Here is a 14,589-nt window from a genome sequence, read left to right on the forward strand (position 1 = left end):
TACGTAATTTACATATTTTCCTAGATGAGCCGAAATTCCAGTAAGTACCAAATAATTATCGTGCTAATAATTACTAAATCTAAACAACCGGCATGTTTTTGAAATAATTTTATTTCTGTTACTAATAAACACCCTACCTCTCACCCAACCTTTCTTCTTAGTACCTATAACAATAAACAGACTTCCTTCTTTACGCAATTTACATATTTTCCTAGATAAAGAGAAATTCCAGTAAGTAAATAATAATCGTGCCTTATATCATCACGGTAAGATGGATGACGTCACTAGTATAATATATGCCGAAAAATCGTAATTTAAAAATAAAAATCAACGTGTTTCGGGACTTAAAATGAATGTATTCCAACCTAAACATCCTCACTGTATAATTATACTAATTAATTAATTAGGGATGTCTAAGACCAAGAAATAATGGGATGGAATAAAAGTTTCAGCTCAAAATTCAATAAAAACTAAATAGTGTAACGAGTAAAGAACTCGTACCATTTATTAAACTTCTCGTATAGACCTGGATCCCGCGTACCAAAAAAAAGTTTTTTAATAGCAAGCTGAAAATTTGTTAATAGCTTAACGGTGTCTAGTCGGACAAACTTTGATGTACGGGAACACTAGGACAGGGGAAGTTTAAATTGTGGAACAGTTTAAAAATTTGGAACGTCAGATTACGAAAAGGCCCATGTATTTTGTCGGACAGAACATCCAATTTATTTGTTACACTTCCATTAAACTCTCATGCAAAAATCAGACTGTTATTACTAATCAACATGATTCCTGCCATTTGACATGTTCTTCGTGTTCTACTCATTAAAATGCCCAGTTGGTGATAAACACCAGTCTGATTTTTGCATGAGAGTTTAATGAAATGGTAACAAATCAATTGGAAGTTCTGTCCGACAAAATACATGGAACGCATTCGTAATCTGACGTTCCAAATTTTTAAACTTCACCACAATTAAAACTTCCCCTGTTCCAATGTTCCCATACATCAAAGTTTGTCCGACTAGACACTGTTAAGCTATTAACAAATTTTCAGCTTGCTATTAATCAACTTTTTTTGGTACGCGGCATCCAGGCCTATTAATAATTATAATGAGAAAGGCACATAACAGGATTGGTCATTTATCTACAAGAAACTATTATAGGACGATTTAGGTATTTTTGGTTATACCTGTAAATATATTACTTTTTCGGTTTTGCCACGCTCAGTGCTTTTCAATGGTCCATCAGATATTTAAACATTAACTGAGTAAGAAAAGCTCTAAATAAAGATATAATTTAATTTACATAAAAACCCCCTTCCTATTCCGTCTAAACATTCGCATCTTTTAACCAGTTTTCATTCATTATTGGAGCAAATAAGAAAAGGCCTCCTTAATACTTACCTTTCAAATTCGCCTTCATTTTAAGATCAATCTCGTGTTAACCTGATTGGATATCTCTTTATGTTTGGAAAGTGGAGCATCGTGTACGGATTAGCCGTTTGTACTTACTAACGTCGTTCCTGTCCCTCCGTTGGATTATCTTTGCCAGTCTACTCCTCGAAATAAGCGTAGATTTTAAGGCGTTTTATCTGGGAATATGCCAGGAGATCAGAGAATTAAATTCAAAGGATACGACAAAGTTATCTGTTTATTTTTTTACCAAGAATATTGATTATTATACACCATCAAAACCAAAAAGGGGTGAAAGATAAGTGTTTTTGACTACGCTTAACACCTATTGAGGTTCGTCATAAATGATAATGAAATATATTCTAATAAAGCTTACAAAAATTTCTGGTATTTCTTGTATTTCTTCTCAAATTAGATTAAGATTTCTTCATAGGAGAATTAGTTAACAGTAGGATAATTTTAATTTTTTGTAAAAAAATGAGGCAAGGTGAAGCTTCAGCCTTTTATGAGAATGCATTTTGTTCGAGAACTGACATAGTGCAGCCGATATGTTAAACAATTGTGAATTTAATGATAGAAGTATGTAATTTGGACCACATATACTTTACATATAAAGGTTTAAATTCAGATATGAGGCCATCTCAGATTTTGCCTTTTACAAAAATGGCGGGCATTCAAAATGGCGACTATACATATGTGACTAATAGCACGATAACTTTTGAACGAGACGTCAGATTTAGAGGTACTTTATTTGGTGAGGATTTTTTGAGAGATCGTGCATGAATGGTATCACCTAAATCTGCTTTCTTATTCAGTATTATTTTACATTTCATCCTAGAAAGACTTAACTCGGCACAACGTCTAGAAATTATTTCGCTGTATTACGAAAATAGGCGTTCAATGAGGAATGTGTTTCGTGCGCTTAGAGCAAAAAAAAATATTTTCCGATGAGGCCAGTTTTTGGCTTAATGAGGACGTGAATAAACAAAATGCTCGTATTTGGGTTGATGAGCAACCCAAAGAGGTTCAAGAGTTGCCAATACATTTAGAAAAAACACTGTTTGGTGTGGTTTATGTGGTTTATGGGCGGGTGTCATCGTCGGTCCATGTCTTGGACCGGCCAGAATGTTACTGTAAATGGAGACCATTAGCGCGCCTTGATAAGGGACTATTTGGTACCAGAAATTGAAGTTCGTAGTTTAAGTGACATTTGGTTCCAAAAATATGGCGTCAAATACCATATATCCCGTGAAAGGATGGCTTTACCGAGAAAACGGTTCGGTGAGCAATTTATTTCACGCTTCGGACCAGTGACTTGGCCGCATATATCCTGTGACATCACACGTCTAGTCGTTTTCCTCTGGGACTACCTAAAGTCCAAAGTCTACATGAATAAACCGGCTACGATTGAGGCATTGGAGGCCAGTATTACTCGAGTCACTGGTCAAATATCAATCGAAAAGCTCGAACGCGTCATCGAGAATTAAACCTTCAGAATGGACCGTCTTAGCCGCAGTCATGGTCAACATTTGAAAGAAATTATCTTTAAGAAGTAATTGTGAGGAATGGTTCTTTTTTACGACAATAAAGTTTTTCAAATAAAATTCATTTTTTTTTCATTGTTTTTTCTTTTTAAAAAAAGTACCTCTAAATGATTCACCCTTTAGGTTCTTTTTTTTATGTATAAGATCGAGGTCTTAAACTGGAAGAATTGGTTTACTAGAATTTGTGTTTTCCTGGTCTTTATGTAAAAATATGTTGTTTTCTTTCCATTTTTTCACCCTGTATGTATTCATTTTTCAAAAAGCTAATACCGCCATTGAGAAGAGCGTAAACATATTTTTTAGGAAATATTCTGAACTTTTTAGTTACTTTGCCATTTAATAAATGGATAACGTATCTTCACATGTACTTATGTGTGGCAGAGTCGTGCAAATATTATAAGAATGATTGTGCATTCATTGGCAGAAGCATATAATTTGGATCACATATACTACACCTATAAAAGTTTAAATTTAGATCTCAGGTCATTTCAGTTTTTGTTTCTTTTACAAAAATGGCGGGCATTCAAAATGGCGACTATACATATGTGACTAATTGTACGAAAACTTTTGAACGAGACGTCAGATTTCAACCAACTTTGGTATATAGGTTATTTTTTTGATGAACATGTTCGATGTTATCAACGGGAAGAATGGATTTACCAGAAGCTGTGCTTTTACTGTTGTTTATGTAAAAATATGTTGTTGTTTTTCCAATTCTTTCACCTTGTATATATAAATTTTTCAAAAAGGTAATATCGCTATTGAAAACAGTGTAAGAATATTTTTTAGGACATATTTTGAAGTTTTAGTTATACTAATTACTAGGGAGCGGATTTATATGCGATCAATTTTGATGAAATATGCGCATATATATGCGGTAAAAAATTACGAAATATGCGCTAGATATGCACAAAAATTCAAAAAATGCGCATTTCGAGAAACCACAAATTTTCTGTTCTATTCTATTCTAAGGGGTTCTTTTATAGGGGGCGGCAATTTTATTTATTATCTTTCAAATAAAATCATTTTTTTGATAATATACGCAATTTATTCACAGTTTTTACAAAAACTGCCAGCAATATTTACCTATTTAAAATAAAACAACAATATCACTATAAATATATTATTATCTTCAATTATAATTCACTACAATGTGTTTTTCCAAATTCTTTACGAGGAAACATATTCTTTGATTAGATAAAATATTTTTATAACTTGAAAAACTCCTTTCAACATCAATAGAAGTAATTGGGGCGTATTTAAAATAACTTGTTAATTTCCGTTAGAAAATCGTAAATCTATGGTTAAGGGTGTAAATTCTCTTAACAATAGAGGATTTAAAAGAATCACCAGAATTATAGGTACCTGCTAAATATAATAAAAGTTAATAAAATCGGATTTCCGGGTAAACCATCCTTCATCACTTTAACATCCTACAATCATTTTATAACGGGTTACTTTAAGCACTATAAGTACTTTGTGTAAAGATCGGGTATTTTCTAAGAAAAAATGAAAGGCAGTGAATGAGCCGTCCTCTTCAGGTAGTTCTCGAATTAATAGGTAGAACAGCCTGTGCGGGGAAATATTTTGTGTCAAATTAAAAAATTTTAACTTTTTTTTGGACTTAAATGTTTTTTAATAGGTTTAAAATATGCATGTTTCTTTAAAAATATGCAAAATTTAGTAAAGTTCTCAAATATGCGAAATATGCATGCAATATGCATTTAGCATAAAATCCGCTCCCTACTAATTACCATTTAATAAATACATAACGTATGTTCACATGTACCTATGGGCGGCAGATTCATTTTGAATGGCCGCCATTTTTGTAAAAGACAAAATCTGAGATGTCCTCGTATCTAAATTTGAATCTTTGTATAGGTAGTATGTGTGGTCCAAACTATATGCTTTTACCGTTAAATGCACAACAATTCTTATATTATTATTTGCACGAATCTGCCGCACATAGGTACCTACATGTGAAGATACATTATGCATTTATTAAATGGTAACTAATATAACTAATGAGTTCAAAACATTTCCTAAAAAATATGTTTACGCCGGTATTACCTTTTTGAAAAATTAATATATACAGGGTGAAAGAATTGAAAAAAAAACAACATATTTTTACATAAAAAATGAGGAAAAACAACGTCTGGTAAACCGATTCTTCCGGTTCAGGAGCTCGATTTTATACACAAAGAACCCATAATATACCAAATTTGGTGAAGTCGGACTTTTCGTTTAAAAGTTATCGTGCTATTAGTCACATATGTATCGTCGCCATTTTGACTGACCGTCATTTTTATAAAAGGTAAAATCTGAGATGGTCTCATATCTAATTTTGAACCTTTATATGCGTAGATGTGCTTCTACCATTAAATGCACAATTCTTATAATATTTGCACGAATCTGCCGCACTAACATTGAAATGACTGTATTTAAACTCGATGAAGCAAAATAGAAATGCTGCTATTATGAATGAATATTATGAATGTTATGTATTGCCGTATAGTTATTGTATTTGTTCTACGCTAAGGGCTGAGGTATGGCTGTTTTGTACGTTTCTCCTGTACAGTACAACTTGCAGTGATGTAGTGTTTGAATAAGGCAACCTCCCAAACAATACAGTCCCTGTATTCGATCCAGTTAGAAGACTGAAATTTACCTAATACAAGACAAACGGCCTTGTAACATATTACAGGGGTCACCAATTATATTCTCTGAGGGTCCGTTTCGAAAATCTATGACACTTCCGGGGTCCGGATTAATTCTGTCTGTGTCTGGTTGTTTTGATTCGAATTCTTTGCGGATTCTTAACAAGAAGACAAACCAGAAGGGTACCGGGCGAAATTTTTGGGCAGAAATTGTTTAACATTTTTTTTAAATTCAAAATATCACCTTTTTTGCTCTCGAAAATATAGTTTTAGCATTTTTGGGTCATATTAAACAAAAAAGATCTTCATTTTTCTCAAAGTTGATATATTTCGAGTTTTAAGCGATTTAAAATCTGTGTGTGTGTTTTTGTGATTTATGGGCACTGGTTTTCACAACCAACTTTTCAGTCAATTTCATAATGATTTTTTAGACTATAACTTATCACTAACTCAGGGGAGTAATGTGTAGTGTGTGTGTTGAGTAAGTGTCTTGTTACTTTGCAAAGTCGACCTCATTGTCTTTGCAAAGAGACGCCAATTGTATCCGAACGTCTGCGGTCCCTCCGATGAGTACCGATCCCACAAGGACATAAACTATTCTCATTTATTAATTTATAATAAACCAAAAATTTCTGACCCTGATGAGATTCGAACTCACGACTATTCGATTCAAAGGTAGGCGCTCTTACCACTGAGCCACAGAGGGGGTGTAATTTAAAATCTGAAAAATAAGCTTTTTCGAAACTTGAAAATTCATGTGTAAATTATTATTTTTTAGGTTCTCAAGTGTCTAAATTGAAGTTTAAACTTAAACATTCAATTTCAATATTCTGATAAGTAACCTGCGCTTATTTCAATTTAGACCGTTGTTTTTAATTGTTAATTATGCGCGTCCACTTTCGTCGTAAGCCGTCGCGGCGGGGCGTCGCACTATATGGTGCATATAGCACTATATGGTGCGTTGATAAATTATTTAAAAAAACTATGTTAATAATATGTTATAAAATTTTAATAAATGTCAAGTACTTGTTGGGCATTTCTCGCATAAGTACATATAATATGTATACGCACCATAAAGTGCGACGATTAACGATTAAAAGCCAACGATGTATATTGATATAAGCCCCGATTACTCGTTAGAATCTTGAAATTGAATGTATAAGCTTCAATTTAGGCACTTGTACATTAATAATTAATTTACACATGAGTTATCAAGCCTCGAAAATGCGTATATGTATTTTCGCATTTTTTAGAAGTCGCTCATAACTCGAAAACTATCAACTTTTGAGAAAAATGACAAGACCTTTTTTTGTTCAAAATCGCCACAAAAAAAACCTAAAAATACATTTTTCGGGGCAAAAACATAATTTTTAATTTGTTTTAAAAAAATTGTTTACTATGTAAAAAAAATGTATCAAGTACCTGTATGAAGTTTGGAATGAGTTTAGTGCAACTGATTTTCATTAGGGAGTTGAGATATTCATGTGTTAGCTGAGAACTGTACTGATTCTTAATAAAGTTAATTCATGAAAATACGGCTTCGCATCCATAAGTTGAGCCTAACATAATACACAATTTCATGGCCCAAAGATTTTCAAAATTGCAAAACACTATATTCTGAATGTAATCGCGGTCCGCACGAAATTAGCCCACGGTCCGGATGCGGACCGCGGTCCGCTAATTGGTGACCTCTGACATATTATATGACGATACTGCGAAGTAGACGCACTTCTGATCCAGGAAGAAAATAAAATGGAAATTAAAAGCTGGATAAGGAAACGGAAAATTGGGGTACAGTAAACCATACTAGATTTTAGCCATGAGCTGCCGTACCTGATTCGACATGGGAGAAAAATCGACATGAAAGAAGTTTTGGTGCTATGTCTGGAGTTCTGGAGTCATGGGACTACGTTCAGCGTCACAACACACCGTATCATTATTGGACTCAACTAAATGGATAAAAGTGATGGTCAAAGGCATATATCAAAATTTGAGTAATTTTTTAATATTGTATACATTGTATTGTAATACTATTTCTTATATTGCATATTCTTTATGTTCGGAAAGTGGAGCATCGCAGGAGCATCGTGTACGGATTAGCCGTTTGTACTTACTTACGTTCCTGCCTCTTCGTTGGATTATCTCTGCCAGTCTACTCTTCGGAATAAGCGAAGATTTTAAGGCGTTTTATCTGGGAATATGCCAGATCAGAGAAATAAATTCAAAGGATACGACAAAGGTATCTTGTTTATTTTATTTATCAATACATTGATTATTATACACCATCGAAACCAAAAAAGGGGTGTATGTAAAATAAGTGTTTTTCGACTACGCTTAACACTTACTGAGTTTGGTCTTGATGTGATAATTAAATATTGCAAGAGAATTGCAACACATAAGAGTATAGATAATTTAACATATATGTTTAAACTGACTGACAAACCGGACGTGGTCATATTGTTAAAATCTCCGAGGGATGGTATGGAATTAAGAAACATGTATCGCAATGTAGATACAATAAAAAATATAGTCCAGAAAGCCACTGCGCATCCGCTAGGAAAAATATTCTAATTCGGATCTTACTCAAAAAGGACTCCTTTTAACAAATTTGCATGTTGCCAGGACCAAAAGGTAGTCAAAAATTTTTTAAACGTTTTTTTTGGTTTTTCCTAAAATTATTTTTTTTGCATGGAAAAAAGTTTTTTTAGGTTTTGTGGATCATTCCAAATAGAAAAGGTCTTTAGTGACTTAAAAGGTCTCTAAAAACGATAGTTTTTGACATATAAGCGATTCAAAATTTAAAAATTGCGAAATCGGCCATTTTTAACGCTCAAAAACTATGTGAAAAACTGAAAATTTGAATGTTGCCAAGGAACGTAGATATTCTTTAAACATCGATTGATATAATCTCGAAGAATTTTTTGTAATATAATATTCAAAACTCGTGGGATCGGTACTCACCGGAGGGACCGCAGACGTTCGGAAACAATTAGCGTCTCTTTGCAAAGACAATGACGTCGACTTTGCAAAGTAACAAGACACTTACTCAACACACACACTACACATTACTCCTCTGACTTAGTGATAAGTTATACAATTACGTGGCTAAAGGTTCTAGTTCTAAACCAAAGCCAGAATCAGAGAAAAAAAAAATATTCAAAACTCCTTTGTTTTTTAATTGCTTATCAAGCGTGCGCGACACTATTTTCCACAGTTGCATGTGTATTGTGTATACAGTATGGTGCAAATGAAAGGAATAAATTCGTTATTTCATAAACCGACGACTTTAAGGAAAAATCCAGAAACATGTCGATTTTTATTTTTAAGTTATGATATTGTGGCATATATGGTATACTAGTGACGTCATCCATCTGGACGTGATGAAGTAATCGATGATTTTTTTAAATGAGAATAGGGATCGTGTGCTAGCTTATTTGAAAGGTTCTTCAACTCTCTATTCAGTAATATAAACATCTAGATAATTATTTATACAGGTTGTCCAAAAAAATTTTATTAAATTAAATTATTTGACAAAAAAAAGAAGAATGTATATAATTTATTTAATTCAAAATACATTTTACTGCTTTCAAAAATCACAAAACAAATTTAATTTCACAAATAAACATTGCTTTTCGCTTATTAAATGTTCAAACTTTTAAGAGGCAGGTGGCTGACGGAAGCTGGCTTGAACACTGAATTTAATCGAAAAGCAATGTTTATTTGTGAAATAAACCTTTCTAAGTTTTTGGGTAACAGTAAAATGTATTTTGAATTAAATAAATTACATACATTCTTCTTTTTTTTTCAAATTATTTAATTAAAAACTTATTTTTGGACACCCTGTATAAATAATTATGTAAATGTTTATATTACTGAATAGAGAATTGAAGAACCTTTCAAATGAGCTGGCACACGACCCTTATTCTCATTTAAAAAAATCATCGATTACGTCATCACGTCCAGATAAATGACGTCACTAGTATACCATATATGCCAAAATATCATAACTTAAAAATAAAAATCGACCTGTTTCGGGATTTTTCCTTAATGTTGCCGGTTTACGAAAAGACGAATTTATTCCTTTCATTTGCATCATACTGTATAATACACATGCAACGGTGAAAAATAGTGCACGCTTGATTAGCAATTAAAAAACAAAGGAGTTTTGAATATTGTATTGCAAAAAACTCTTTGGGATTTCATCAATCGATGTTTAAAGAATATCTACCTACCTTGGCAACATTCAAATTTTCAGTTTTTAAAAAGTTTTTGAGGGTTAAAAATGGCCGATTTCGCAATTTTTCAATTTTTAATCGCTTATATGTCAAAAACTATCATTTTTAGAGAAAAGTCACTTAAGACCTTTTCCGTTCGGAATGATCCAAAAAACCTAAAAAAAATTTTTCCATGCAAAAAAAAATAATTTTAGGAAAAAAAACAAAAAAAAAACGTTTAAAAAATTTTTACCATCTTTTGGTCCTGGCAACATGCAAATTTGTTAAAAGGAGTCATTTTTGAGTAAGATTGTGCAAAAAATCTGAATCAGAATATTTTTCCTAGCGGATGCGCAGTGGCTTTCTGCACTAATAGACCATTGTGTAGGTGCTCTAATATCCAACGTCTCTTTCGTTGTAGATTTTATTTCACTACTTTGGCAACATGAGGCTGGGTATTCTCGTGCAAAATAATAACACCGTGTGAGAGCTTCCCTGCAGGTTTTAGTCTTACTGCTTGATAGAGCTTTATTCATTATCCAAGTTTGTGTTGATATGCAATCTAGGTTCTGTAGACTCTATTACGAGCAAGGGTCCTTTATGTTCGAAAAAAATTATTAATATGACTGTTGACGTTTAAGATAATGACGTGTTGCATCTTGTATCGATGACAGTCATTAACGTTTGGTTTGTATTACGTAAAATGTTGCAAATATTGTAAGGAACCCATTGTACTTAGGATTTTGCAGGATAACAATTTTTGCACAGGCTAACCTGACCAAAGATAGATTCAATTGAACAGGCGTATGAGTATACAGTGATGAGGGCGCTAATTACAAGTAAAATAAAGGAGAAAACGAAAACAATACGTTGTGAAATGAAAAGAGATGAAGCTAGTAGAGTTCTGAAGTTATCAATACGTCGTAAGGTGGGAACTATCAATATAATGCCAATTTATAGCATTCTATTAATAATTTCCCAACTCTACTAGTTTCATCTCTTTTTACTTCACAACGTATTATGTTTTCCGTCTTTCCGTTATTTTGTCGGTTATTAGGGCACTCATCACTCTATTAAGATACATGTATTGGCTCTGAGCTTCGCTGGTGTCGCTCATAGCGGTTACTAATTCAACTTTTACCGGTAATTTTTAAATTTATTATTTAATTGTTTTCGCTTAATATTTACAACGCAAAAAAGTAATTAAATTGTAATCGATTTTTTAAAGATTTTTCTAATCATTTTGACATTCTATTGATAAAATATAAATTTCTTACTTCGGATACTTTGACAATAATCGTGTAGATGGCGCTAAGATTATAATAGATTATTTATAATTAGATATTACGGAACATTAAAAAAACTTAAATTCAGTATTTAAAACGTAAGTATATTTAAGGTAAAAATATATACCACAGCTTTGACCAACTAATATTGTTTATAATTAATGTTTTTAATTTTAATTTTAAATTAATCACTTTGACATTTATGTCAAATTTCCAGTAAACGTTTACAAATTTGTCACTAATGGCGTTCGCGAATTTGTAAATATCCCCTCTACGTACGAGCTCACAGCGTATAGAGCTGTTCCAACGGATCTTTACAAAAACGTAATGATTGATTTGCAAACAAGTTAAATCAAAACATTGAGTCAAACATACTTCGGCATGTATTGTCAACGTAATTATCAGGAAATGGCTATTATCCCAGTGGACGTATTTTATAAAGTTATTTTATTGATGGGTTTGATCTATTTTCACTATTGAAATTGATGGACTCGATAGCTTGAACATCATACAGCCTAATAAAGATAAGTATAAAGAAAAAAGACTAAAAGTTTAAATAATATATAAACCTTTTTAAACATAACAAATACGCCAATGTTACTAAATATGATAAGCGTTAAAATTCTTAATAAATAATATAATGTATCAAAGACATGATGTATCGTTTATCCTTGTTTAACTTATTGTGATTTCTATAGACAAGCAGCTTAATTTTGCGATGCTAGTTTCTGGAAGTAAAAAAAGAGACCTATACTTTGTTTCACGTTAAGAGTAGAACGATACGCTTACGAAGATCAGTGTTGCCAAACCTCACGCGCTCGGATGGATACTCGACTGCCGATATACGATTCATTCTAGTCAGTACGCGTGGCATCGGCACGCTTCTATTTTCCATAAGAAATACATGGGGCTATATTCGCAATGTTCTATTTTTAACGTGAAACACTCTATAGTATAAAAAGTAATTTGTGAATAATTTCTAGCATGTGCATAATATGCACATTGCAGTTTGTATACATACAGTTGTTCCAACGGATATATTATATTATATCCGTTGGAACAACTGTATGTATACAAACTTCGTGTCTCCTGGTGACAGGATACACGCTAAAATACATATATACTGGCTGAGCGGTCAGTCCTCCAAGTAGGAATACTACACTTAAACCAGTACAAAAAATAGAAGCATGTGCGGGGTTATTCCCTACTGGATAAATCGTTTGGCTCCACACCACGTTGGGGAAAAACCGTTCAGGCATAAAATCTATGTCAATACAATTCTGTTAAAAAAACTCTTTCCCTTGTTCTCATTCCATTATTTATTATCGTTTTTTCTTACACTTTTTACTTAAACATTTTCGAATTATAGAAAAATTATATACTTACCGGTTTATAGCCAAACTACAAAATTCAGCACACGAATCTGAAACAAAAAAAAACTAGTTTATTATCATGTTACAAGAAGAATAAATAGTGCGCCAAAATAATAAAATCATTTTGTTTGGCACAGATATACCAGAGGATATACTAAAATATACACATTAATGCATCGCATTAAGCTTGTTATCGACGGGGAGCTATACTATAATATATTTTTTCTATTCTCGTACTATAATATATCAATTATGATGTCACTACCTGTATCATCATAATAAACTTCATTATGATACAGTTTTTGATTACGATACAGATTTTTAACCAATAGAATCGCGATATTGCATTGGCGATAAAGGTGGCGCACGCGCAGTGACCAATAGCGGGCCAAATACGCTTGACAGTTCTCAATATATAAACAAACTGTGACACTGACAAAGTACTTAATTTGTTTGCGTCACAAAATTAATAAATTTGAATATATTTTTTGTTATGAATGATCATAAAAAAATGGTGTATACAACCTGCATTTAATTATCATGATGAAGCTCGTACTCTATACGAAACGAGCCGCCTAGCGGCGAGTTTCGTATCCCTCATACTCGCTTCATAATTATTGTCACTAAATGTTCGTTGCATAATATAGTAATATTATATCTCATATCGTTCACTGTAGTAACGAGTGAGCGTGCATACTTGGAACCATAATATAAAAATATAGTTTTCACATTTAAAAAAAGAATGGGTAAAAACAAAACAGCGAACAATAACATTTATTTATGTACCAAGTCAGTAAAGTGACTCTTTATCGAACGAGTCTGTTATTACGAGAAGAGCGAGCGAGGCGAGTAACAGACGAGTTCGATAATGAGTCTTTACTGACGTGGTGCATACAAAATTTTATCGCCAACACACATTTTTTTAATTTAATGTCGTCCGAACCACTGGGGTTATAAACGACAAAAACGGAAAATACATATTAAGAATACAAATAGATTATGTTAAGTAAATACATAATGTACTAACAAAAAGTATACCTGGAAAATTTGTGATACAATTAATAGTATATTATTCAACGAGCATGTAATGATGGCTACTACTCACGATGATGAAGTTTGCGACACGAGCCGTAGGCGAGTGTAGTAATTCATCAGAGTGAGTAATAGCCATTACATGCGAGTATAATACTATACTTTTTCTACGACCTTTTTTTATTTGAATTAGTAAAAAATTTAATTATCAACTACTCGAGATTTATATTATAATAATTTACAAGAATACCTAAATGCTATTTACCCCTAGTACGTGGCTGAATAATTGGTTGCCTACTATTACCAAATTATTATTTATTGTAAAAATACAACTAGAAATAGTCAATATAAATTCTATTCGTTTCCGAAAAATTATAAGCTTAAATTTGTAGATACCTACTGTCAATTAATCCAACCTGCGCCTTAATAGGAACTTAACTGCAACCTTAATAGGAAATGGCTATTGTCGGTGGACGTATTTCAATAGTTATAATGTATATTTACATTTAACTATAATATTTAATATAATAATATATAACTATAAATTTAAAGTATAACTATACATAATATTATATTATAACATATTTAACACAATATAACTTGAAAAATAAACACAATATTAGTTATAAATTCCAATTAACATAAACAAAATGAGCTAATGTCACTGTCACTAAAATAAATGATAAACGTCAAAATTTTTAGTAAACAAGATATAAACGTAAAAAATATACTGACATTGTTACAGATAAAATTCCTTTAAAAATTTTTCGAAGTTAATTATTGATATAAATTAAAATAATTATTGTATTAAATACACAATTTTAAGTAATTTTATTTGCAGTTTATATACGATTAATATTAAAAGTGGCATGCGTCACTTGAATCTAACTTCAGCCCGTGAGTAATGACCCGTGAGTAACTTCAGCCCGTGAGTAATGAATTATTATTCACGGGTACAGTAATGGGTGCTATTATCAATGAAAAAATAGCGAATAATGAGTATGTTATTAAACGGTCGTAGAAAAATATCTTTTATTCCTATTTACCTTAAAAACTGTATTGATATTGTTGATA

At 32.1% G+C, this 14,589-nt stretch overlaps 1 protein-coding gene across 6 annotated transcripts in view; it reads right to left on the reverse strand.

Annotated features, from left to right (window-relative positions):
• LOC126883113 (Ig-like and fibronectin type-III domain-containing protein 2) overlaps positions 1-14,589 on the reverse strand; it is a 1,605,319-nt gene that overhangs the window by 617,606 nt on the left and 973,124 nt on the right. For all 6 annotated transcript variants that reach the window (XM_050648382.1, XM_050648360.1, XM_050648367.1 and 3 more), the window contains one exon: positions 12,497-12,533. The gene's annotated coding sequence lies outside the window, so the exon portion shown is untranslated. The remainder of the gene's footprint in view (positions 1-12,496; positions 12,534-14,589) is intronic.

The sequence above is a fragment of the Diabrotica virgifera genome, chromosome 1, assembly GCF_917563875.1.
Source record: "Diabrotica virgifera virgifera chromosome 1, PGI_DIABVI_V3a".
In the NCBI taxonomy this organism is placed as follows: domain Eukaryota; kingdom Metazoa; phylum Arthropoda; class Insecta; order Coleoptera; family Chrysomelidae; genus Diabrotica; species Diabrotica virgifera.